Below are 23,985 nucleotides of genomic sequence, written 5' to 3'. Positions count from 1 at the left end.
GTGTTTATTGATGATGCCAATAATGTACTTGTACATCATTGGATAAATCTGACATTTAAAAGAGCAAGGATACAGTTGCTTGAGATCAAAATCGGTCAAATATAACATATAATATAATTTCATGATATTATGAGAATAATTTTGATTTCTTGCTCCCCCAAATGCCAGTCATTTCAAAGGTGTCAATGTAGAAAGTTTGCTCGGTTGACTGCCTATTAAAATTCTGCACCAGATGGAACATGTAAGCATTGATGGTATGACAGAAAAAAAGAAAGACAATGAAGGTAAATCTCTAACATGGAAAAACAACAATTTAGGTTTTCCTTATAAATACACAGATTAATCACACACATACAGTGTTTACATATACTGTATGTGCAACACAGTTTTACCTCACTTTCCAGCTCCATATTTGGACCAGTTCTGTGGAGATCCTGATAAAATATTTTATATCGGCCGATTCTAGACAACAGCACATATACATCTTTTCCTCCCCAAGCCTCTGCAACACCTGGAGAAATGTACCTGTATGTGTACTGAGATATATAAATGAATCAATCTGACAAGATTACATACATACATTTGTTTATATCAGTAGCTGCTGCTGCTGCTGCTGCTGGTGTGGTGGCTGAGGAGGCGGAGGCAGCTGGTGTGGTGGCTGTGGAGGTGGAGGCCACTGGTGTGGTGGTTGTGAAGGCTGCACCTGCTGGTGTGGTGGCTGTGGAGGTGGAGGCCGCAGGTGTGGTGGCTGTGGAGGCTGCACCTACTGGTGTGGTGGTTTTGGAGGAGGAGGCTGTTGGTGTGGTGGCTGTGGAAGCTGCACCTGCTGGTGTGGTGTCTGTGGAGGTGGAGGCCACTGGTGTGGTGGTTGTGGAGGCTGCACCTGCTGGTGTGGTGGCTGTGGAGGTGGAGGCCGCAGGTGTGGTGTCTGTGGAGGCTGCACCTACTGGTGTGGTGGTTTTGGAGGAGGAGGCTGTTGGTGTGGTGGCTGTGGAGGCTGCACCTGCTGGTGTGGTGGTTTTGGAGATGAAGGCTGTTGGTATAGTGGCTGTGGAGGCTGCACCTGCTGGTGTGGTGGTTTTGGAGATGAAGGCTGTTGGTATAGTGGCTGTGGAGGCTGCACCTGCTGGTGTGGTGGTTCTGGAGGCTGCTGATTTTATTTTATGAGGGATCGGAGGAGTCTCCTCTACATGAGGCCTCAGGTGATCCACGCTTGTTTTAGGGAAGATAACACCCTTGTCATCTTCCAAGTCCACCCTTTTCCCTTCAAGACCTCAAATCGTATATGGGCCGAGATAGTTGGGATCTAGCTTGCCCCCGTTCCTCTGCTGGCTTCAGATATTTACCCTCCACACTCTGTCACCCACATTAAGTTTTGGCACTGTGTCTTTTGTTTTTTTGGAGGATTTCCTCTGGACCTCAGCAGTGTTGTCCATGGCAGTCTGGAGAACCTCATTGAGCTTCAGCATATGTTCTGTTAAGTCTTCCACTGCCAAGACCTCCTCGACACTGCTGTCAATCTATAACATACATTTCTGATATTAATTTAAACTTACAAAGATACAGTCTGCCCTTCTCAAATCAACTAGAATGTAAAATGATGTACACCAACCCTGTAATGTTCTGGAACCTCTGATGGGTAGCGAGCCTTTCTACCAAACATCAGGCAGAAGGGGGAGTATTTTGTTGTCATTTGATTCTTGGTTCTTAAACCAAACATTGCGGCATCAAGGTGCTTGTCCCACTCTTTTGGTTTTTGGTCCACTAATTTAGAGATGGATCTGAAAATATGATTGAATAGAAAATGATATGACACAAGTTATTCTTAGAATGTGAAAGTTTTTAGAACATTACAATTGATTATCTCAAAACCACTACTGCCTGTTAAATATGTTATAACATCAGTCTACAGATGTTGCTTACACCTCTGTATTGTCCAGTTCATCCATTCGACCAATCTATTTGTCTGGGGATGGTACGGTGAGCAGAGACTTCTTCAGATCGCCAGAGCATTGCAGACATTTATTTTATATTTTCTTATTTATTTTTTATTTTTATTTCACCTTTATTTAACCAGGTAGGCTAGTTGAGAACAAGTTCTAATTTACAACTGCGACCTGGCCAAGATAAAGCAAAGCAGTTTGACACATACAACAACACAGAGTTACACATGGAATAAACAAACATACAGTCAATAATACAGTAGAAAAAAAGTCTATATACATTGTGTGCAAATGAGGTAAGATAACTTGTCTGGGGTTTGTGGGACGCTACCGTCCCACTCGCTAACAGCCAGTGAAATAGCAGAGCGCCAAATTCAAAACAACAAAAATCTCATAATTCAAATTTCTCACACATACAAGTATTATACACTAGAGGTCGACCGATTATGATTTTTCAACGCCGATGCCGATACCGATTATTGGATGGCCAACACCCCCGATACCGATTAATCGGCCGATTTTTTTACTTTTTATTTATTTGTAATAATGACAATTACAACAATACTGAATGAACACTTATTTTAACTTAATATAATACATCAATAAAATCAATTTAGCCTCAAATAAATAATGAAACATGTTCAATTTGGTTTAAATCATGCAAAAACAAAGTGTTGGAGAAGAAAGTAAAAGTGCAATATGTGACATGTAAAAAAGCTAACGTTTAAGTTCCTTGCTCAGAACATGAGAACATATGAAAGCTGGTGGTTCCTTGTAACATGAGTCTTCAATATTCCCAGGTAAGAAGTTTTAGGTTGTAGTTATTATAGGAATTATAGGACTATTTCTCTCTATACGATTTGTATTTCATTTACCTTTGACTATTGGATGTTCTTATAGGCACTTTAGTATTGCCAGTGTAACAGTATAGCTTCCGTCCTTCTCCTCGCTCCTACCTGGGCTCGAACCAGGAACACATTGACAACAGCCACCCTCGACGCAGCGTTACCCATGCAGAGCAAGGGGAACAACTACTCCAAGTCTCAGAGCGAGTGACGTTTGAAACGCTATTAGCGCGCACCCGGCTAACTTGCTAGCCATTTCACATCGGTTACACCAGCCTAATCTTGGGAGTTGATAGGCTTGAAGTCATAAACAGTGCAGTGCATTGCGAAGAGCTGCTGGCAAAACACACGAAAGTTCTGTTTTGAATGAATGCTTACGAGCCTGCTGCTGCCTACCACCGCTCAGTCAGACTGCTCTATCAAATCATAGACATAATTATAACATAATAACACACAGAAATACGAGCCTTAGGTCATTAATATGATCGAATCCAGAAACTATCATCTCGAAAACAACACCTTTTTCCTGTCAGTGTGTCACGTCCTGGCCAGTATAAGGTTAATTAGTATTGTAGTTTGGTCAGGACGTGGCAGAGGGTATTCGTTTTATGTGGTTCGGGGTGGTGTGTTTGTTGAAGGGGCATTTGATTTAAGCATTCCGGGGTTTTTGGGCACTGTTTGGTTTTCATGTATTCTATGTTTAGTCTAGTGTGTTTGTTTCTATGTTTTGGTTAATTGGGGTTGGGACTCTCAGTTGAAAGCAGGTGTTGTCTATTTGCCTTTGATTGAGAGTCCCATATATTAGGGTGTGTTTGTGTTTGTCATTTGTGGGGAATTGTTGTGAGCACTGCTTTTTTTGGTTTAGCCTGCTGCACTGTCATGTGAGTCCTGTTCATGGTTTTGTTTTTCCAGTGGATACTTTACTTGTTTTGTTAATTAAAGAAACATGAGTGTCCACACTTCCGCTGCGCCTTGGTCCGTCTCTCTCATGTATGACATTTTCAACGATGAGTACGACTTATTCTGTGACACAGTGAAATACAGAACCGTTCCGTATTTTATCTAACGGGTGGCATCCCTAAGTCTAAACCTTCAATGTTATGTCATAATTACGTCAAATTCTGGCAAATTAGTTCGCAATGAGCCAGGCGGCCCAAATTGTTGCATATACCCTGACTGCGTGCAATGAACGCAAAATGACACAATTTCACCTGTTTAATATTGCCTGCTAACCTGGATTTCTTTTAGCTAAATATGCAGGTTTAAAAATATATACTTCTGTGTATTGATTTTAAGAAAGGCATTGATGTTTATGGTTAGGTACAGTCGTGCAACGATTGTGCTTTTTTCGCAAATGCGCTTTTGTTAAATCATCCTCCGTTTGGCGAAGTCGGCTGTCTTTGTTAGGAAGAAATAGTCTTCACAGTTTGCAACGAGCCAGGCGGCCCAAACTGCTGCATATACCCTGACTCTGTTTGCAAGAGAAGTGACACATTTTCCCTAGTTAAAAGAAATTAATCTTAGCAGGCAATATTAACTACATATGCAGGTTTAAAAAGATATACTTGTGTATTGATTTTAAGAAAGGCATTGATGTTTATGGTTGGAGCAACGTGTACCTAAGCGATTATATGCAACGCAGGACAGGCTAGATAAACTAGTAATATCATCAACCATGTGTAGTTAACTAGTGATTATGATTGATTGTTTTTTATAAGATAAGTTTAATGCTAGCTAGCAACTTACCTTGGCTTCTTACTAGTTAACCGTAAGGTTGGAAGACTGAATCCCCGAGCTGACAAGGTAAAAATCTGTCGTTCTACCCCTGAACAAGGCAGTTAACCCACTGTTCCTAGGCCATCATTGAAAATGTGAATGTGTTCTTAACTGACTTGCCTAGTTAAATAAAGGTCTAAAAATTGAAATAAAATAAAATAAAACAGCCAAATCAGCATCCAAAAATACCGATTTCCGATTGTTATGAAAACTTGAAATCTGCCCTAATTAATCGGCCATTCCGATTAATCGGTCGACCTCTATTATACACCATTTTAAAGATAAACTTCTCGTTAATCCAACCACAGTGTCCGATTTCAAAAAGGCTTTACGGCGAAAGCATACCATTAGATTATGTTAGGACAGCACCTAGACAAGAAAAACCACACAGCCATTTTCCAAGCAAAGAGAGACGTCACAAAAACCAGAAATACAGCTAAAATGAATCACTAACCTTTGATCTTCATCAGATGGCACTCATAGGACTTCATGTAACACAATACATGTATGTTTTGCTCGATAAAGTTCATATTTATATCCATAAACCCCATTTTATATTGGCGTGTAATGTTCAGAAATGTTTTGCCTCCAAAACTTCCAGTGAATGAGCACATCAATTTACAGAAATACTCACCATAAACGTTGATAAAATATACAACTGTTATGCATAGAATTAAAGATAAACTACTCCTTAATGCAACCGTTGTGTCAGATTTCAAAAAAGCTTTACGGCGAAAGCACACCTTGCAATAATCTGAGTACAGCTCACAGTCACCAAAACAAGCCATACAGATACCTGCCATGTTGTGGAGTCAACAGAAGTCAGAAATAGCATTATAAATATTCACTTACCTTTGATGATCTTCATCGGAATGCACTCCCAGGAATCCCAGTTCCACAATAAATGTTTGTTTTGTTCGATTAAGTTAATCTTTATGTCCAAATACCTCCATTTTGTTCGCACGTTAGGTTCACTATTCCAAATGCAGAAGGCACGCGCACTAGAGTCCAGACGAAAAGTCCAAAAAGTTCTATTACAGTTTGTAGAAACACGTCAAACGATGTGTAGAATCAATCTTTAGGATGTTTTTATCATAAATCTTCAAAAATATTCATCTTCGTCAGAATGCACTCCCAGGACTGCTACTTCAATAACAAATGTTGGTTTGGTCCAAAATAATCCATTGTTATATCCGAATAGCGGCGTTTTGTTCGTGCGTTCCAGAAACTATCCAAAATGGTAAATCAGGGTCGCGCACATGGCGCAATTCGTGACAAAAAAAATCGAAATATTCCATTACCGTACTTCGATGCATGTCAACCGCTGTTTAAAATCAATTTTTATGCCATTTTTCTCGTAAAAAAGCGATAATATTCAGACCGGGAATGTCCATTTAGCTAAACAGAGGAAAGAAAACAAAGCTTTCGGTCGACGCGGGCACGAGCCTGAGTCTCACAGTACTGTAACCAGCCACTACCCAAACGCGCTACTTTGTTTCAGCCAGAGCCTGCAAAGCCACGATTCAGCATTTTGCCGCCTTCTGAGAGCCTATGGCAGCCGTAGGAAGTGTCACGGGACAGCTAAGATCCTCACTCTTCAATAAACAGAGACAAGAAGAACGACACCTTGTCAGACAGGCCACTTCCTGCATGAAATCTTCTCAGGTTTTTGCCTGCCATATGAGTTCTGTTATACTCACAGACACCATTCAAACAGTTTTAGAAACTTTAGGGTGTTTTCTATCCAAAGCCAATAATTATATGCATATTCTAGTTACTGGGCAGGAGTAGTAACCAGATTAAATCGGGTACGTTTTTTATCCAGCCGTGTCAATACTGCCCCCTAGACCTAACAGGTTAAACACTGGAATGGTAGATGTGCAGAAGATGAATGTGCAAGTAGAGATACTGGAGTGCAAAGGAGAAAGATAAATAAATTCAGTATGGGGATGAGGTAGTTGGATGGGCTGTTTACAGATGGACTATGTACAGGTGCAGTGATCTGTGAGCTGCTCTGACAGCTGGTGCTTAAAGCTAGTGAGGGAGATATGTGTCTCCAGCTTCATTGATTTTTGCAGTTCGTTCCAGTCATTGGCAGCAGAGAACTGGAAGGAAAGGTGGCGGAATTGGCATTGGGGGTGACCAGTGAGATATACCTGCTGGAGCGCATGATATGGATGGGTGCTGCTATGGTGACCAGTGAGCTGAGATAAGGCGGGGCTTTACCTAGTAAAGACTTGAAGATAACCTGGACCCAGTGGGTTTGGCGACGAGTATGAAGCGAGGGCCAGCCAACGAGAGCGTACAGGTCGCAGTGGTGGGTAATATATGGGGCTTTGGTGGCAAAATGGATGGCACTGTGATAAACTGCATCCAGTTTGTTGAGTAGAGTGTTGGAGGCTCTTTTGTAAATTACATCGCTGAAGTCGAGAATCGGTAGGATGGTCAGTTTTACGAGGGTATGTTTGGCATCATGCGTGAAGGATGCTTTGTTGCGAAATAGGAAGCCAATTCTAGATTTAATTTTGGATTGGAGATGTTTAATGTAATTCTGGAAGGAGAGTTTACAGTCTAACCAGACACCTAGGAATTTGTAGTTGTCCACATATTCTAAGTCAGAACCGTCCAGAGTAGTGATGCTGGACGGGCGGGCAGGTGCGGGCAGTGATCGGTTGAAGAACATGTATTTAGTTTTACTTGCATTTAAGAGCAGTTGGAGGCCACGGAAGGAGAATTGTATGGCATTGAAGCTTGTTTGGAGGTTAGTTAACACAGTGTCCAAAGAAGGGACAGAAGTATACAGAATGGTGTCGTCTGTGTAGAGGTGGATCGGAGAATCCCCAGCAGCAAGAGCGACATCATTGATGTATACAGAGAAGAGAGTCGGCCTGAGAATTGATCCCTGTGGCACCCCCATAGAGACTGCCAGAGGTCCGGACAACAGGCCCTCCGATTTCACACACTGAACTCCATCAGAGAAGTAGTTGTTGAACCAGGCGAGGCAATCATTTGAGAAACCAAGGCTGTTGAGTATGCCGATAAGAATGTGGTGATTGACAGAGACGAAAGCCTTGGCCAGGTCGATGAATACGGCTGCACAGTATTGTCTCTGATTGATGGCGTTTATGATATCCTTTAGGACTTTGAGCGTGGCTGAGGTGCACCCATGACCAGCTCTGAAACCAGATTGCGGAGAAGTTACAGCGGGATTCGAAATGGTCGGTGATCTGTTTGTTAACTTGGCTTTCGAAGACCTTAGAAAGGCAGGGTAGGATAGATATAGGTCTGTAGCAGTTTGGGTCTAGAGTGTCTCCCCCTTTGAAGAGGGGGATGACCGCGGCTGCTTTCCAATCTTTGGGTATCACAGATGATACGAATGAGAGGTTGAACAGGCTAGTAATAGGGGTTGCAACCATTTCGGGAGATAATTTTAGAAAGAGAGGGTCCAGATTGTCTAGCCCGGCTGATTTGTAAGCGTCCAGATTTTGCAGCTCTTTCGGAACATCAGCTATCTGGATTTGGGTGAAGGAGAAATTGGGGAGGCTTGGGCGAGTTGCTGTGGGGGTGTGCAGGGCTGTTGACCGAGGTAGGCGTAGCCAGGTGGAAAGCATGGCCAGCCGTAGAAAGATTATTGAAATTCTTAATTATAGTGGATTTATTGGTGGTGACAGTGTTTCCTAGCCTCAGTGCAGTGGGCAGCTGGAAGGAGGTGCTCTTAGTCTCCATGGACTTTACAGTGTCCCAGAACTTTTTTGAGTTTGTGCTACAGGATGCAAAAAAGGGGGAGTAAAGGGGGAAATAACTATTAGAAAGCTGAAGACATTTTAAAAAATGGTCACGCCCTGACCTGAGAGAGACGGTTTGTTTCTCTATGTGGTTAGGTCAGGGTGGGGGGTGGGCTTTCTAGGGTGTCTATTTCTTTGTGTTGAGCTGAGTATGGTTCCTAATCAGAGGCAGCTGTCTATCGTTGTCTCTGATTAGAAATCATACTTAGGCAGCCTTTCCCCACCTGTAGTTGTGGAATCTTGATTCTTGTGTACTGCTGTGTTATAGCCTGCAAGACGTGACGGTCTTTTGTCATTTGTTTATGATTTTGTTTTAGTGTTCTGATTTATAATAAATAATAAGATGAACACTCACCACGCTGCACCTTAGTCTACTCCTTTGGACGATCGTTACAGAAGATCCCACCACCAAAGGACCAAGCAGCGTGCAAAGGACCAAGCAGGATGATTGGACATGGGAGGACGTCCTGGATCGCAAAGGATCCTGGACATGGGAGGAGATCCAGGCCGGAAGGGATCGCCTCCCATGGGAACAGGTGGAAGCAGCGAGGGAGTTACAGCAACGAGATCGACAGGCAAGGCAACAATGGAGGCCTGAGAGGCAGCGCCAAAATTTGTTTTGGCGGGGGGGCACACGGGTAGATTGGCTAAGGCGGTTTTAAGACCTGAGCCAACTCCCCGTGCTTACCATGGGGAGCGAGTGACTGAACAAGCACCGTGGTATGCGGTGATGCACACTGTGTCGCCCATGCGCACTCACAGCCTGGTGCGCTCGGTACAAGCTCCTCATCGTTGCCGTGCTAGAGTTGGCCGTCAGCCAGGAAGAAGTGCGCCGGCTCAGCGTATCTGGTCTCCAGTGCGTCTCTTCGGCCCAGGTTATCCTGCGCCTGCTCTACACATGGTACCCCCGTTCACCAGCGCAGCACAGTTCGTCCTGTACCAGCGCTCCGCCCTTGCTGGGCGAAAATAACCATCCAGCCAGGACGGGGTGTGCCAGCCCTAAGCTCCAGACTTCCAGTGCGCCTCCATAGCCCAGTACGTCCTGTGCCTGCTCCGCGCACTCTCCCTCCAGTGCGCCACCATAGCCCAGTGCGTCCTGTGCCTGCTTCTCGCACTCTTCCTCCAGTACGCCTCCATAGCCCAGTACGGCCAGTGCCTGCTTTGAGCACTCGGTCCTCAGTGCGTCTCTCCAGTCCGGTGAGACCTGTTCCAGCTCCACGAATAAAGCCTCCAGTGATAATCTATGGTCCGAAGCCTCTAGTGATGATCCATGGCCCGGAGCCTGTAGGGATAATCCATGGCCCGGCACCTGTAGAGATGATCTATGGCACAAAGCCTCCAGTGATGATCCATGGCACAAAGCCTCCAGTGATGATCCATGGCACGGAACCTGTATTGATAATCCAAGGCATGGAGCCTGCAACAACGGTCCCTAGTCTGGAACCTACAACGACGCTCTCCAGTCCGGAGCCTCCGGCAACGCTTCTCACTCCGGAGCCTCCGGCGACGCTCCTCAATCCGGAGCCTCCGGCGACGCTCCTCAGTCCGGAGCCTCCAGTGAAGCTCCTCAGTCCGGAGCCTCCAGTGACGCTCCTCAGCCCAGTCTTCAATGGCGGTCTGCAGCCCAGAGTCTTCAATGGCAGTCTGCAGCCCAGAGTCTTCAATGGCGGTCTGCAGCCCAGAGTCTTCAACGGCGATCTGCAGCCCAGAGTCTTCAGCGGCGGCCTTCAGCCCAGAGTCCTCAGTGGCAGTTGGCGGTCCTAAGCCTCCGGCAATGATCCACGGTCTGGTTCCTCCGGCGACACAGAAGCGGGGGGATCAGCGGGTGGTGAGGGGGCTACGCCCCGAACCAGAGCCGCCGCCAAGTATTAGATGCCCACCCGGACCCTCCCCTATAGGTTCAGGTTTGAGGCCAGGAGTCCGCACCTTTGGGGGGGGGGGGGGGGGGGTACTGTCACGCCCTGACCTGAGAGAGACGGTTTGTTTCTCTATGTGGTTAGGTCAGGGTGTGGGGTGGGGTGGGCATTTTATGGTGTCTATTTCTTTGTGTTGAGCCGATTATGGTTCCTAATCAGAAGGAGCTGTCTATTGTTGTCTCTGATTAGGAATCATACTTAGGCAGCCTTTCCCCACCTGTAGTTGTGGGATCTTATTTTTGTACTGCTTGTTATAGCCTGCAAGACGTGATGGTCGTTTGTCATTTGTTTATGATTTTGTTTTAGTGTTCTGATTTATAATAAATAATAAGAGAAATACTCACCACGCTGCACCTTGGTCTACTCCTTTGGACGATCGTTACAAAAATAGTAAAGTTGAGTAACACAGTTACCATTTACAGTTAAAGTCGGAAATTTACATATACCTTAGACAAATACATTTAAACTAAGTTTTTCAAAATTCCTGACATTTAATCCTAGTAAGAATTCCTTGTCTTAGGTCAGTAAGGATCACCACTTTATTTTAAGAATGTGAAATGTCAGAATAATAGCAGAGAGAATGATTTATTTCAGCTTTTATTTCGTTCATCACATTCCCCGTGGGTCAGAAGTTGACATACACTCACAGTATTTGGTAGAATTGCCTTTAAATTGTTTAACTTGGGTCAAATACTTCGGGTAGCCTTCCACAAGCTTCCCACAATAAGTTGGGTGAATTTTGGCCCACTCCTCCTGACAGAGCTGGTGTAACTGAGTCAGGTTTGTAGGCCTCCTTGCTCGCACACGCTTTTTCAGTTCTGCCCACAAATTTTCTATAGGATTGAGGTCAGGGCTTGTGATGACCACTCCAATACCTTGACTTTGTTGTCCTTAAACCATTTTGCCACAACTTTGGAAGTATGCTTGGGGTCATTGTTCATTTGGAAGACCCATTTGCAACCAAGCTTTACCTTCCTGACAGATGTCTTGAGATAATAATTTTCCTACCTCATGATACCATCTATTTTGTGAAGTGCACCAGTCCCTCCTGCAGCAATGCACCCCCACAACATGATGCTGCCACCCCCGTGCTTCACGGTTGGGATGGTGTTCTTCGGCTTGCAAGGCTCCCCCTTCTTCCTCCAAACATAACGATGGTCATTATGGCCTAACAGCTCTATTTTTGTTTCATCAGACCAGAGAACATTTCTCAAAAAAGTACAATCTTTGTCCCCATGTGCAGTTGCAAACCATAGTTTGGCTTTTTTATGGCGGTTTTGAAGCAGTGGCTTCTTCCTTGCTGAGCAGCCTTTCAAGTTATGTTGATATAGGACTTGTTTTACTGTGGCTATACATACTTTCATACCTCCAGCATCTTCTTCCAGCATCTTCACAAGGTCCTTTGCTGTTGTTCTGGGATTGATTTGCACTTTTCGCACCAAAGTACGTTCATCTCTAGGAGACCGAATACTTCTCCTTCCTGAGCGGTATGACATCTGTGTGGTCCCATGGTGTTTATACTTGCATACTATTGTTTGTACAGTTGAACGTGGTACCTTAAGGCATTTGGAAATTGCTCCCAAGGATGAACCAGACTTGTGGAGGTCTACAATTTTTTTGATATTCCCATGATGTCAAGCAAAGAGGCACTGATTTTGAAGGTAGGCCTTGAAATACATCTACAGGTACACCTCCAATTGACTCAAATTATGTCAATTATCCTATCAGAAGCTTCTAAAGCCATGACATCATTTTCTGGAATTTTCCAAGCTCCTTAAAGGCACAGTCAACTTAGTGTATGTGAACTTCTGACCCACTGGAATTGTGATACAGTGAATTATAAGTGAAATAATCTGTCTGTAAACAATTGTTGGAAAAATGACTTGCGTCATGCCCAAAGTAGATGTCCTAACCGACTTGCGAAAACTATAGTTTGTTAACAAGAAATTTGTGGAGTGGTTGAAAAATAAGTTTTAATTACTCCAACCTTTAAGTGTATGTAAACTTCTGACTTCAACTGTATATCTTGGTATATATTTGTTTTGTGGTTGAGGGGTGGGGGGGGGGGGTGGGGGGAGGTTGATGGTGATGTTGGATGTGCTGGGGGTGTCCTATTGAGGGTTGGTGGGGATGGTGGGGGTGCTGGGGATGTCCTATTGAGGGCGAAGGGACCAATTGGGGAGGGTATTTTTCCTGGAGGCGCATTCAGTCATAGTTTTGTTTATTATACTATTATACATTTATTTTTTTCGTTTATTATAACAGTTTACTGTGATTATGGATATGCACTCATGTTGACTTATATATTTGAACTTTCTTCTTCGCCCAGAGTACAAATATTAGATTTATTATTGTTATTATGTCTGGCTAGACTGTAAACTCTCCTTCCAGACTCAAATTAAGCATCTCCAATCCAAAATTAAATCTGGAATTGGCTTCCTATTTTGCAACAAAGCATCCTTCACTCATGCTGCCAAACATACCCTCGTAAAACTGACCATCCTACCGATCCTCGACTTCGGCGATGTCATCTATAAAATAGCCTCCAACACTCTACTCAACAAATTGGATGCAGTTTATCACAGTGCCATCCATTTTGTCACCAAAGCCCCACATATTACCCACCACTGTGACCTGTACGCTCTCGTTGGCTGGCCATTGCTTCATACTTGTCGCCAAACCCACTGGCTCCAGGTCATCTACAAGTCTCTGCTAGGTAAAGCCCCGCCTTATCTCAGCTCACTGGTCACCATAGCAGCACCCACCCGTAGCACACGCTCCAGCAGGTATATCTCACTGGTCACCCCCAAAGCCAATTCCTCCTTTGGCCGCCTTTCCTTCCAGTTCTCTGCTGCCAATGACTGGAACGAACTGCAAAAATCAATGAAGCTGGAGACCCATATCTCACCCACTAGCTTTAAGCACCAGCTGTCAGAGCAGCTCACAGATCACTGCACCTGTACATAGCCCATCTGTAAACAGCCTATCCAACTACCTCATCCCCATACTGTATTTATTTATTTATCTTGCTCCTTTGCACCCCAATATCTCTACTTGCAAATGAATCTACCATTCCAGTGTCTAATTGCTATATTGTAATTACTTTGCCACCATGGCCTATTTATTGCCTTACCTCCCTTATCTTACCTCATTTGCACTCACTGTATATAGATTTTTATTTTTTCTACTCTATTATTGACTGTATGTTTGTTTATTCCATGCGTAACTCTGTGTCGTTGTAAGTGTCAAACTGCTGTGCTTTATCTTGGCCAGGTCGCAGTTGTAAATGAGAACTTGTTCTCAACTAGCCTACCTGGTGAAATAAAGGTGAAATAAAAAATTATTTTATTATTACTACTGTACCTACATTCTTAAAAACTAAGACAGAAAAAGTGTAAAAGAAAATTATAGGAAAAGCCATAAGAGGGAAAAGCAGGATGGGATGGGGGATTGAGGGATGGGTAGAAAGATCAGTAGAGGGCTCTGAAAACTATTATTTCTGAAATACCCACTTCCTTTTGTGACTAGAGTCTAATACTTCCTGTGGCACACATCAGAGGGCATGATAGGTGACCAAAAATTATTCTGAAGTGTGCCAGGTCTTGCAATCCCAAAATAGAAGGTGGGGGCGAATTTCGGCAGGCAAGAAAATAGGAAAAATTATTGATTGTGTGTCCATAAAACCAGGGTCCAGTCTACTCACTAGAGTCCCTAGAAAACAAAACAGGTGTGTTTGAAAGAAAAGCTAGGTCACAGGAAGGTTTATGTTGACAAATGAACAGTGAGACACATATCAGCACCATGGACAGCTACACTTTTAGAACGTTATGTTGTCACAATATGTGGCAAATACACTATATATACTAAAGTGTGTGGACACACCTTCAAATTAGTGGATTTGGCTATTTCAGCCACCCCCGTTGCTGACAGGTGTATAAAATCGGGCACACAGCCATGCAATCTCCATAGACAAACATTGGCAGTAGAATGGCCTTACTGAAGAGCTCAGGGACTTTCAATGTGGCACCATCATAGGATGCCACCTTTCCAACAAGTCAGTTCGTCAAATGTCTGCCCTGCTAGAAGTGCATAGTGCGTAAAATCGTCTGTCCTCGGTTGCAACACTCACTACCAAGTTCCAAACTGCCTCTGGAAGCAATGTCAGCATAAGAACTGTTCTTTGGAGTGATGAATCACGCTTCACCATCTGGCAGTCCAAAAGACAAATATGGGTTTGGCAGATTTCAGGAGAACACTACCTGCCCAAGTGCATAGTGACAACTGTAAAGTTTGGTGGAGGAGGAATAATGGTCTGGGGCTGTTTTCGTGGTTCAGGCTAGGCCCCTTAGTCCATTGAAGGGAAATCTCAATGCTACAGCATACAATGACATTTTTGACAATTCTGTGCTTCCAACTTTGTGGCAACAGTTTGGGGAAGGCCCTTTACTGTTTCAGCATGACAATGCTCCAGTGCACAGAGCAAGGTCCATACAGAAATGGTTTGTCAAGATCGGTGAGGAAGAACTTGACTGGCCTGCACAGAGCCCTGACCTTAGTGTACGTGGCCCAAAAGCATAGTAATGTGATTTCATATTTTAGTCACTGCACACTGGTAAAGAGAAAATGTTACTACAGTACCTATCTCAAGTCAACTGGGGTGGAAAATACTCAGTTGAGGTTCTACTAACCAAATATGTTCAGTTTTTCAGGGGGCCGTGTCGAACAGCCTGCTGGTTATTACTGGGTCTTTCTTGTAATGCCTACATTTAATCCTGCATGTCATATTAATTCCAAAACAATACATTAATTGACTGTTTTTGTGTTGAGCATCAGTTGGAAAAACAAAAAGGGGTGTATAAAATGGCATTCCATACACGACTTTCATGCACTCTCGCCTTGCGCTAATGGAAGTGCCAAATACAGATTATTAGCAGGGGATTAATTAAGAAGCCAACTGCTTCAAAGACTGGAACAATGATGGACTGTCATACCTATATTAATGTGACACATTTCTACATTCCATTGCTAGTGACAACAAGAATATATTAAACAGAATGGTACAAACAGAGAATGTAAATGATGCTGAGGTTCAAAGTCTATCACCTGTGGATAGTTTAAATGAGGGAATGTCAACTGCTCAGAGACGACCCCCAGACTGCAAACTTAAAATGCAAAATGTACACACTTTGAGGATAAAGAACCTGCTTCTGATTTTCATCCTGATGTAGCCAAGAGTTTGTATGAGGAAGTGTCAGTGGTGCAGCTCAATCAAAAGTCAAGACACCGAAGATATCAGCCTGGTCTCATAGACTAGACGTAACGTTAAAACCTGCACACTGAAACTTGTATATGTTACCTTTGATATGGTTACATAAGACAGATGCTTACTTAAGGCAAAAACGAAATTGGGTGCCTGGTCGGGATGGATGGGTTGGCGTATAATGCAAATGTCCAGCAACCCAACAGTTGCAAGGTCGAAACTCATCACGGACAACTTTTATTTGATCTAATTAGCAGCTTTTCAAGTACTTATTAATTTTTACCTACTTTGAAACTACTTAGCATGTTAGCTAACCCTAACCCTTATAGCTATCCATCAATCAATCAATCAAATTAATTCATTAAGCCCTTTTTAAATCAGCTGATGTCACAAAGTGCTGTACAGAAACTCAGCCTAAAACCCCAAACAGCAAGCAATGCAGATGTAGAAGCACGGTAGCTAGGAAAAACTCCCTAGAAAGACCAGAACCTAGGAAGAAACCAAGAGAGGAACCAGGCTCTGAGGGGTGGCCAGTCCTCTTCTGGCTATGCCAGGTGGAGATTATAACAGAATATGGTCAAGGTGTTCAAACGTTCATAGATGGCCAGAAAGGTCAGATAATAATAATCACAGTGGTTGTAGAGGGTGCAACAGGTCAGCACCTCAGGTGTAAATGTCAGTTGGCTTTTCATAGCCAATCATTCAGAGTTAGAGACAGCAGGTGCGGTAGAGAGAGAGTCCAAAACAGCAGGTCCAGGACAAGGTAGCACGTCCAGTGAACAGGTCAGGGTTCCATAGCCGCAGGCAGAACAGTTGAAACTGGAGCAGCAGCATGACCAGGTGGACTGGGGTCAGCAAGGAGTCATCAGGCCAGGTAGTCCTGATGCATGGTCCTAGGGCTCAGGTCCTCCGAGAGAAGAGAGAAAGAGAGAGAGAAAGAGAGAGAGAAAAGAAGAGAGAGAGATAATTAGAGGGAGCATACTTAAATTCACACAGGACACCGGATAAGACAGGAGAAATACTCCAGATATAACAGACTGACCCTAGCCCCCCGAAACATAAACTATTGCAGCATAAATACTGGAGGCTGAGACAGGAGGGGTCGGGAAACACTGTGGCCATGTCCGACGATACCCCCGGACAGGGCCAAACAGACAGGATATAACCCCACCCACTTTGCCAAAGCACAGCCCCCACACCACTAGAAGGATATCTTCAACCACCAACCTACTACACTGAGACAAGACCGAGTACAGCCCACGAAGATCTCCCCCACGGCACGAACCCGAGGGGGGCGCCAACCCAGACAGGAAGATCATGTCAGTGACTCAACCCACTCAAGTAATGCCCCCTCCTTGGGACGGCATGGATGAGCACCAGTAAGCCAGTGACTCAGCCCCCGTAATAGGGTTAGAGGCAGAGAATCCCAGTGGAGAGAGGGGAACTGGCCAGGCAGAGACAGCAAGGGCGGTTCGTCGCTCCAGTGCCTTTCCGTTCACCTTCACACCCCTGGGCCAGACTACACTCGATCATAGGACCTACTGAAGAGATGAGTCTTGAATAAAGACTTAAAGGTTGAGACCGAGTCTACATCTCTCACATGGATAGGCAGACCATTCCATAAAAATGTAGCTCTATATGAGAAAGCCCTGCCTCCAGCTGTTTGCTTAGAAATTCTAGGGACAGTAAGGAGGCCTGCGTCTTGTGACTGTAGCGTACGTGTAGGTATGTATGGCAGGACCAAATCAGATAGATAGGTAGGAGCAAGCCCATGTAACGCTTTGTAGGTTAGCAGTAAAACCTTGAAATCAGCCCTAGCCTTAACAGGAAGCCAGTGTTAAAAGGCTAGCACTGGAGTAATATGATGACATTTTTGGGGTCTAACCTTTCCCCCAACCCTAACCTTAATATAACTCCTCAACTTAACCCTAACCTTAACCCTAACCCCTAGCCTAGCTAACATTAGCCAGCTAGCATACATTAGCCACCTAGCTAGAATTCGTAACATATTGCACATTTTGCAAATTCATAACATATAATACAAATTGTAATTCTTAACATATCATACAAAATGGGTGATGGACATCCACAAATTAATACATACCATATGAAATGTAACATATACTAAATGGAGTGTCTTGGGTTTACATACAGAATCATACGAAATGCTCTGAGACCAGGTTGATTGACACCATATAGATTCTACAGACCCTGCTGAGTACTCCCCATCCCACTTTTACATCGGCACAAAGAATAGTTTTTTCTCTATTAGCCAATATGTAATGCATATACAGTGATTTGTGTGAGAATATGAAATATTACTATTAGAATGAGAGGCTTGTAGGAAAACTAACAACGTTGCTCTAACAAATAGAATCCCTTATGCTAGCTAGCCCTTTATCGTGTTCTATTACATTACACATAAGTGTCATTGGTTGAAGGCGTCTTCTGTATGGGGAGTTTTGTTAAGAGCCTCAACGCTCGGTCTGAACGGTCTGAGCATATGGACCTTATCTTTCATATCAGTGAGAATTTTTTTTTTTTAAACAAAAGGAATAATTGATACACACTTTTAAAGGGTTAGGGTTCCCACACTCCCATATTTCCATGTTACAGCACTTGTTTACAGAAAACAGATGGAAGACAGAGTGGACTACCTGTGCTAATTAGCTATCTGCGTCTCCTAACACCTGTTTAAATGGAAGACGCACCACAAAGGTGTTGTCATTGAAAACCGAGGACCGAGTTTTGGAAACCCTGCTCTAAAAGACCTCTTCTTCTCTGGTCGTCATTCAGGCCAGACCCTCGTAGCGAGACTAATCTAGTCTCCCTCTAGTTTTAATCATGGAACAGACCTATTTGCACATGCTACTGTTGGAATACCAGCTGTAATATCAGAGTCATAAGACCTGGGAAGAAGTGGCTGGCTGGCTGCCTGTCTGTCTGGAATGTTGGAGTTTGCTGCATGAGAGACAGGCTGGTTTTGTTTCAGCATCCCCAGCAGCTGTGTGTGGGTGTGTGTGCCCATCTCTTGTCACCACAGCCCATGCAGACAGTGGATCAGTGTTACCTGATAGCCCCAGACCAGCCAGCACCTGGCCTCTCTGCCCGGCTCTAATATGTGTATCTGAGTTATAGGCTCCCGTGTAACCACTCATGTCCATAAAATACATTCATAGAGACTAGAGAGTAAGAAATACATATTATATTTCATAGCTGCACTGTAGAGAAATATGAATGAAGCATTTCTCAATTGCTCCAACCATTTGCTCTTACACATTCCTGTAGTATTGGTGTCTGGTGAGTGGCATCCATTCAAACAGGAGAGGATTGACTCTTTTTAACTGTATCCCCCAGTGAAAGCCTTGTGTGCATTCTCCTCAGAGTTTAAGTGTGAGAGGGATGCGTTAGCGGACGTGATAGAAGAGCTCAAGCGGAGCGATGTGTTTGGATATCAGTGGAGGGGACTGAGCATGTGCAGAAACAGCTTCACAGGAGCACAGCTGGTTGGCTAGCTGCAGGAAGATAGGGGCATGGGTAAGTCCTCCTGCAGTCATGGAATTAAAATTAGTATACAGACATTCCTAGATTCTACACACAAATTCTAATTCTATGATTCTATTCTATGATTCTTACTCTATGATTCAAATTCTCAGACTCTGGCAGCGAGAACTAAGGTGTGTGAGACTGGGCAGGTGTTACTGGACAAGAAGTACATGGTGGGCATGGCCAAGGCAGGGCAGGGGTTTGGAGTGAGTGACAGGCTGTACAGGCTGATGGAACATGACCCTCACTCAGCCCTGAATGCAGGACAGACTGCTGCATGCTCCCCTTTACAGGGTAGGTAGGACTCCCTCTTGAGAGTCTGGTTGTCCTCAAGGTTTCTCCCTACTAGGGAGCTTTTCCTTGGCACACCCACTTGTGCTTGCTCTTAGGTTGTTTAGGCACTTTCAGATAAATCCCACTTGGAGTTTCTATTTTTGCTAGTTATACACACAAGTGTGAGTGTGTGTGTGTGTGTGTGTGTGTGTGTGTGTGTGTGTGTGTGTGTGTGTGTGTGTGTGTGTGTGTGTGTGTGTGTGTGTGTGTGTGTGTGTGTGTGTGCTCTGGCATTGCATGAGTCTGGCATTTCTGCATGCCTCTTCTTGTCTTGCATTAGAAAATAACTTCTGGAACAGATTGTCTTTCCTAGTTAGGACCTGTGCTCATTATCTTTTTTTTGTTGATAATTAATGATAGAAATACAATTCCATATGCACAAAAAGCTTATTTCTGTCAAATATTGTCCACAAATGTGTTTACATCCCTGTTAGTGAGCATTTATCCTATGCCAAGATAATCCATCCACCTGACAGGTGTGGCATATCAAGAAGCTGATAAAACAGCATGATCATTACACATTTGCACCTTGGGCTGGGGACAATAAAAGACAATTCTAAAATGTGCCGTTTTGTCACACAAAACAATGCCACAGATGTCTCAAGTGGCAATTGGCATGCTGAATGCAGGAATATTCACCAGAACTGTTGCCAGAGAATTGAATGTTAATTTCTCTACCACAAGCCGCTTCCAACGTAATTTCATAGAATTTGGAAGTACGTCCAACCGCCTCACAACCGCAGACCACGTGCCGGCGTCGTGTGGGAGAGCGGTTTGCTGATGTCAACTTTGTGAACAGAGTGCTCCATGGTGGCGGTGGGGTTATGGTATGGGCAGACATAAACTATACACAACGAACACAATTTAATTTTATCGATGGCAATTTGAATGCACAGAGATACCTTGACGAGATCCTGGAGGCTCATTGTCGTGCCTTTCATCTGTCACCGGCACCTCATATTTCAGCATGATAATGCACAGCGACCATGTCGCAAGGATCTGTACACAATTCCTGGATGCTGAAAATGTACCAGTTCTTCCATGTCCTGCATACTCACCAGGCATGTCAACCATTGAGCAGGTTTGGGATGCTCTGGATTGACGTGTACGACAGCATGTTCCAGTTCCCGCCAATATCCAGAAACTTTGCACAGCCATTGAAAATGAGTAGGACAACATTCCACGGGCCACAATCAACAGCCTGATCAACTCTATGAGGCAAATGGTGGTCACATGAGGCAAATGGTGGTCACGCCAGATACTGACTGGTCTTCTGATGCATGCCCCTATCTGTGACCAACATGTGTATATCTGTATTCCCAGTCATGTGAAATCCATAGATTAGGGCCTAAGGAATTTATTTAAATTGACAGAGTTCCTTCTATGAACTGTAACTCAGCAAAATCTTTGAAGTTGTTGCATGTTGCATTTCTATTTTTATTCAATATAGACGTGTCTTCTTTCTCTCTCTCAACTGCTGAGTTGTCTGCCATTCGGAGGGATAAGTTCCTGAAGTTTTCAAAGTGTCTCTCTGCTGAAGGAAAGGTAACAGCCACACTGAACAAACTGAACCCTCTAGTACAACACATTTATTATGAGATGACAGTTTTACTCTAATAGGTGTATGTCCGTTCAGTGTGTGGACTACAAGGCCATGTCCCTGAGCCCAGTGTTTGAGTGCTACTGTGAGCTGGCTGTTCAGCTACAGAGAGTAGAGCTGCTATCTCTGACCAGAGAGGAGAAACTAGCCTTCTTCATCAACACCTACAATGCTCCGGTCCTCCACGGACACCTCCGGCTGGGAGCCACAACCAACATGTGGCAGAGATCCAGGGTAAGAGAACCATCTAGGATTGTGTGAAAGACAACAAATAATACTCTGTTTAGCAATGACATTTATTTGTTCCTGTGTGTTGTTTGTAGTTCTTTATCTGCGTGAGCTGCCTGATCGGGGGAGAGGTATTCAAGCTGCAGGACATAGAGAACGGAGTTTTGAGGGGAACAGAAATGGCGTCGCACAGCTTCTCAGGCCCTTCTCTTAGACTGAACCTCGCTTACAGGTACACTACTCATCTGGACAGAATAAACTGCTCAACTCATTATCATTCCTCTGGCTCCATTTATTTCTCTGATTTACTGGTAAAATTCGTTTTTTCATTGGTGATTGTGGTTGATTTCTGCTTGTCCACTAGGTGGCTCTCCCAGACGCTGAGCCTCTAATCCATTTTGCTCGGAATTGTGAAGCTAAGAACTGTCCACCCATCAAAACATAGACTCCACAGGTAACATACTGGGGTTTTACACTGCAAATACTGTACATGTAGTGGCACAGATGAATTTGTTTTAAAGACCAGGATCAGTATTTTCTGAAAATGGAGTTGTGTGAGTAAAGCCACATGATGTCCTCTCTGACAAATCAGGACATCGATAGTCAGCTGCGCACGGCGGCCGAGGCTTTCCTGGTGACCGATGAAGGCTGTGTGGTGGATTCTGGGAAGTGAGAGGTTAGTCTCAGACAGATCTCTAAGTGGTACAAGGCAGATTTCGGAGGCACGGACGAGAAGGCACCTCAACACTGACCTTTCACCTTTAACTGAACAGTCTCTTAAGTCTCCTGTCCTAACCCAGCCTTGCCCCGTCTCTCCTTCAGCTGTTGAACAGGATCCTGGAGCACATGGGGAGTCTTCCAAGAGGTCCAGCCTTCAGAGTGTCCTCTCCTGGCAAGATCAAAGTCACCTACTGTACCTGTCCTAAAACTGGAGCACCAACAGCTTTCACTAAGGCAGAGCAACAATCCATAGAAACACACAGCAACACAGAAAAACACAAAGTTTCGTCTGCAGACACTTCTATCCTCAGTAAAGAGGTCTGTGTGTCTAACCCTAATCCTTTCTTCCTGTTTCTCCCCCTCTGCACTTCTACACTATGTGAACATACAGTGAATTCTGAAAGTATTCAGACCCCTTGACTTTTTCCACATTTTGTTACGTTACAGCCTTATTCTAAAATTGATTTATAAACATTTTGTGCCTCATAATCAACACATAATACCCCATAATGACAAAGCTAAAACAGGTTTTTAGACATTTTTACAAAGTTATAAAAAATATTACATTTACATAAGTTTTCAGACCCTTTACTCAGTACTTTGTTGAAGCACCTTTGGCTGCGAATACAGCCTCAAGTATTCCTTGGTATGACTCTACAAGCTTGGCACACCTGTATTTGGGGAGTTTCTCCCATTCTTCTCTGCAGATCCTCTCAAACTCTGTTAGGGTGAATAGGGAACGTCACTGCACAGCTATTAACAAGTCTCTCCAATGTTGTGACGTGACTACCATTAATTTGATGTTGGCTATTTTATCAAATCAATTCACAATGTTTAATTATGTGATTCAATTTATCGTGTAACAATTAACTCATTAGTAACTTGGGACACCACAAAAAAAGTTTGTTTAATGAATTACCGTTTCCTGAATTAACCTCTATGGGCTAGGTGGGACGCTTTGAGAAATTGAAGTAATAGCATTTCTAAGGTATTTGAATAACGCGCCACGGGATTCCACTGGCTGTTGAGTAGGTGGGACAATTTCATCCCACATACCCTAGAGAGGTTAAAACCTCTTACATCTAGACGTTCCGCTAGCGGAACACCTGCTCCAATATCCAATGATAGGCGTGGCGCGAATTACAAATTCCTCAAAAATACAAAAACTTCCATTTTTCAAACATATGACTATTTTACACCATTTTAAAGACAAGACTCTCCATTATCTAACCACACTGTCCGATTTCAAAAAGGCTTTACAGCGAAAGCAAAACATTAGATTATGTCAGCAGAGTACCCAGCCAGAAATAATCAGACACCCATTTTTCAAGCTAGCATATAATGTCACAAAAAACAAAACCACAGCTAAATGCAGCACTAACCTTTGATGATCTTCATCAGATGACACGCCTAGGACATTATGTTATACAATACATGCATGTTTTGTTCAATCACGTTCATATTTATATCAAAAACCAGCTTTTTACATTAGCATGTGACGTTCAGAACTAGCATTCCCACCGAACACTTCCGGTGAATTTACTAAATTACTCACGATAAACGTTCAAAAAAACATAACAATTATTTTAAGAATTATAGATACAGAACTCCTTTATGCACTCGCTATGTCCGATTTTAAAATAGCTTTTCGGTGAAAGCACATTTTGCAATATTCTGAGTAGATAGCACGCCATCACAGGCTAGCTATTTTGACACCCACCAAGTTTGACCCTCACCAAACTCCGATTTACTATTAGAAAAGTTTGATTACCTTTCCTGTTCTTCGTCAGAATGCACTCCCAGGACTTCTACTTCAATAACAAATGTTGGTTTGGTTCAAAATAATCCATAGTTATATCCAAATAGCGGCGTTTTGTTCGTGCGTTCAAGACACTATCCAAGGGTGACGAAGGGTTACGCGCCCGATGCGTTTCGTGACAAAAAAATTCTAAATATTCCATTACCGTACTTCGAAGCATGTCAACCGCTGTTTAAAATCAATTTTTATGCTATTTTTCTCGTAAAAAAGCGAT

The 23,985-nt window shown here is 43.7% G+C and overlaps 1 pseudogene; it reads left to right on the top strand.

Moving 5' to 3' along the window:
• The first annotated feature begins 549 nt into the window (after window positions 1–549).
• LOC106582033 (uncharacterized) lies at window positions 550–22,185 on the top strand (annotated as a pseudogene).
• Window positions 22,186–23,985: the final 1,800 nt, after the last annotated feature.

Source organism: Salmo salar, chromosome 21 (assembly GCF_965601325.2).
Source record: "Salmo salar chromosome 21, fSalSal1, whole genome shotgun sequence".
Taxonomy (NCBI): Eukaryota; Metazoa; Chordata; class Actinopteri; order Salmoniformes; family Salmonidae; genus Salmo; species Salmo salar.
Note: the sequence above shows the minus strand (reverse complement) of the source record. Positions and strands in the feature narration are given on the sequence as shown.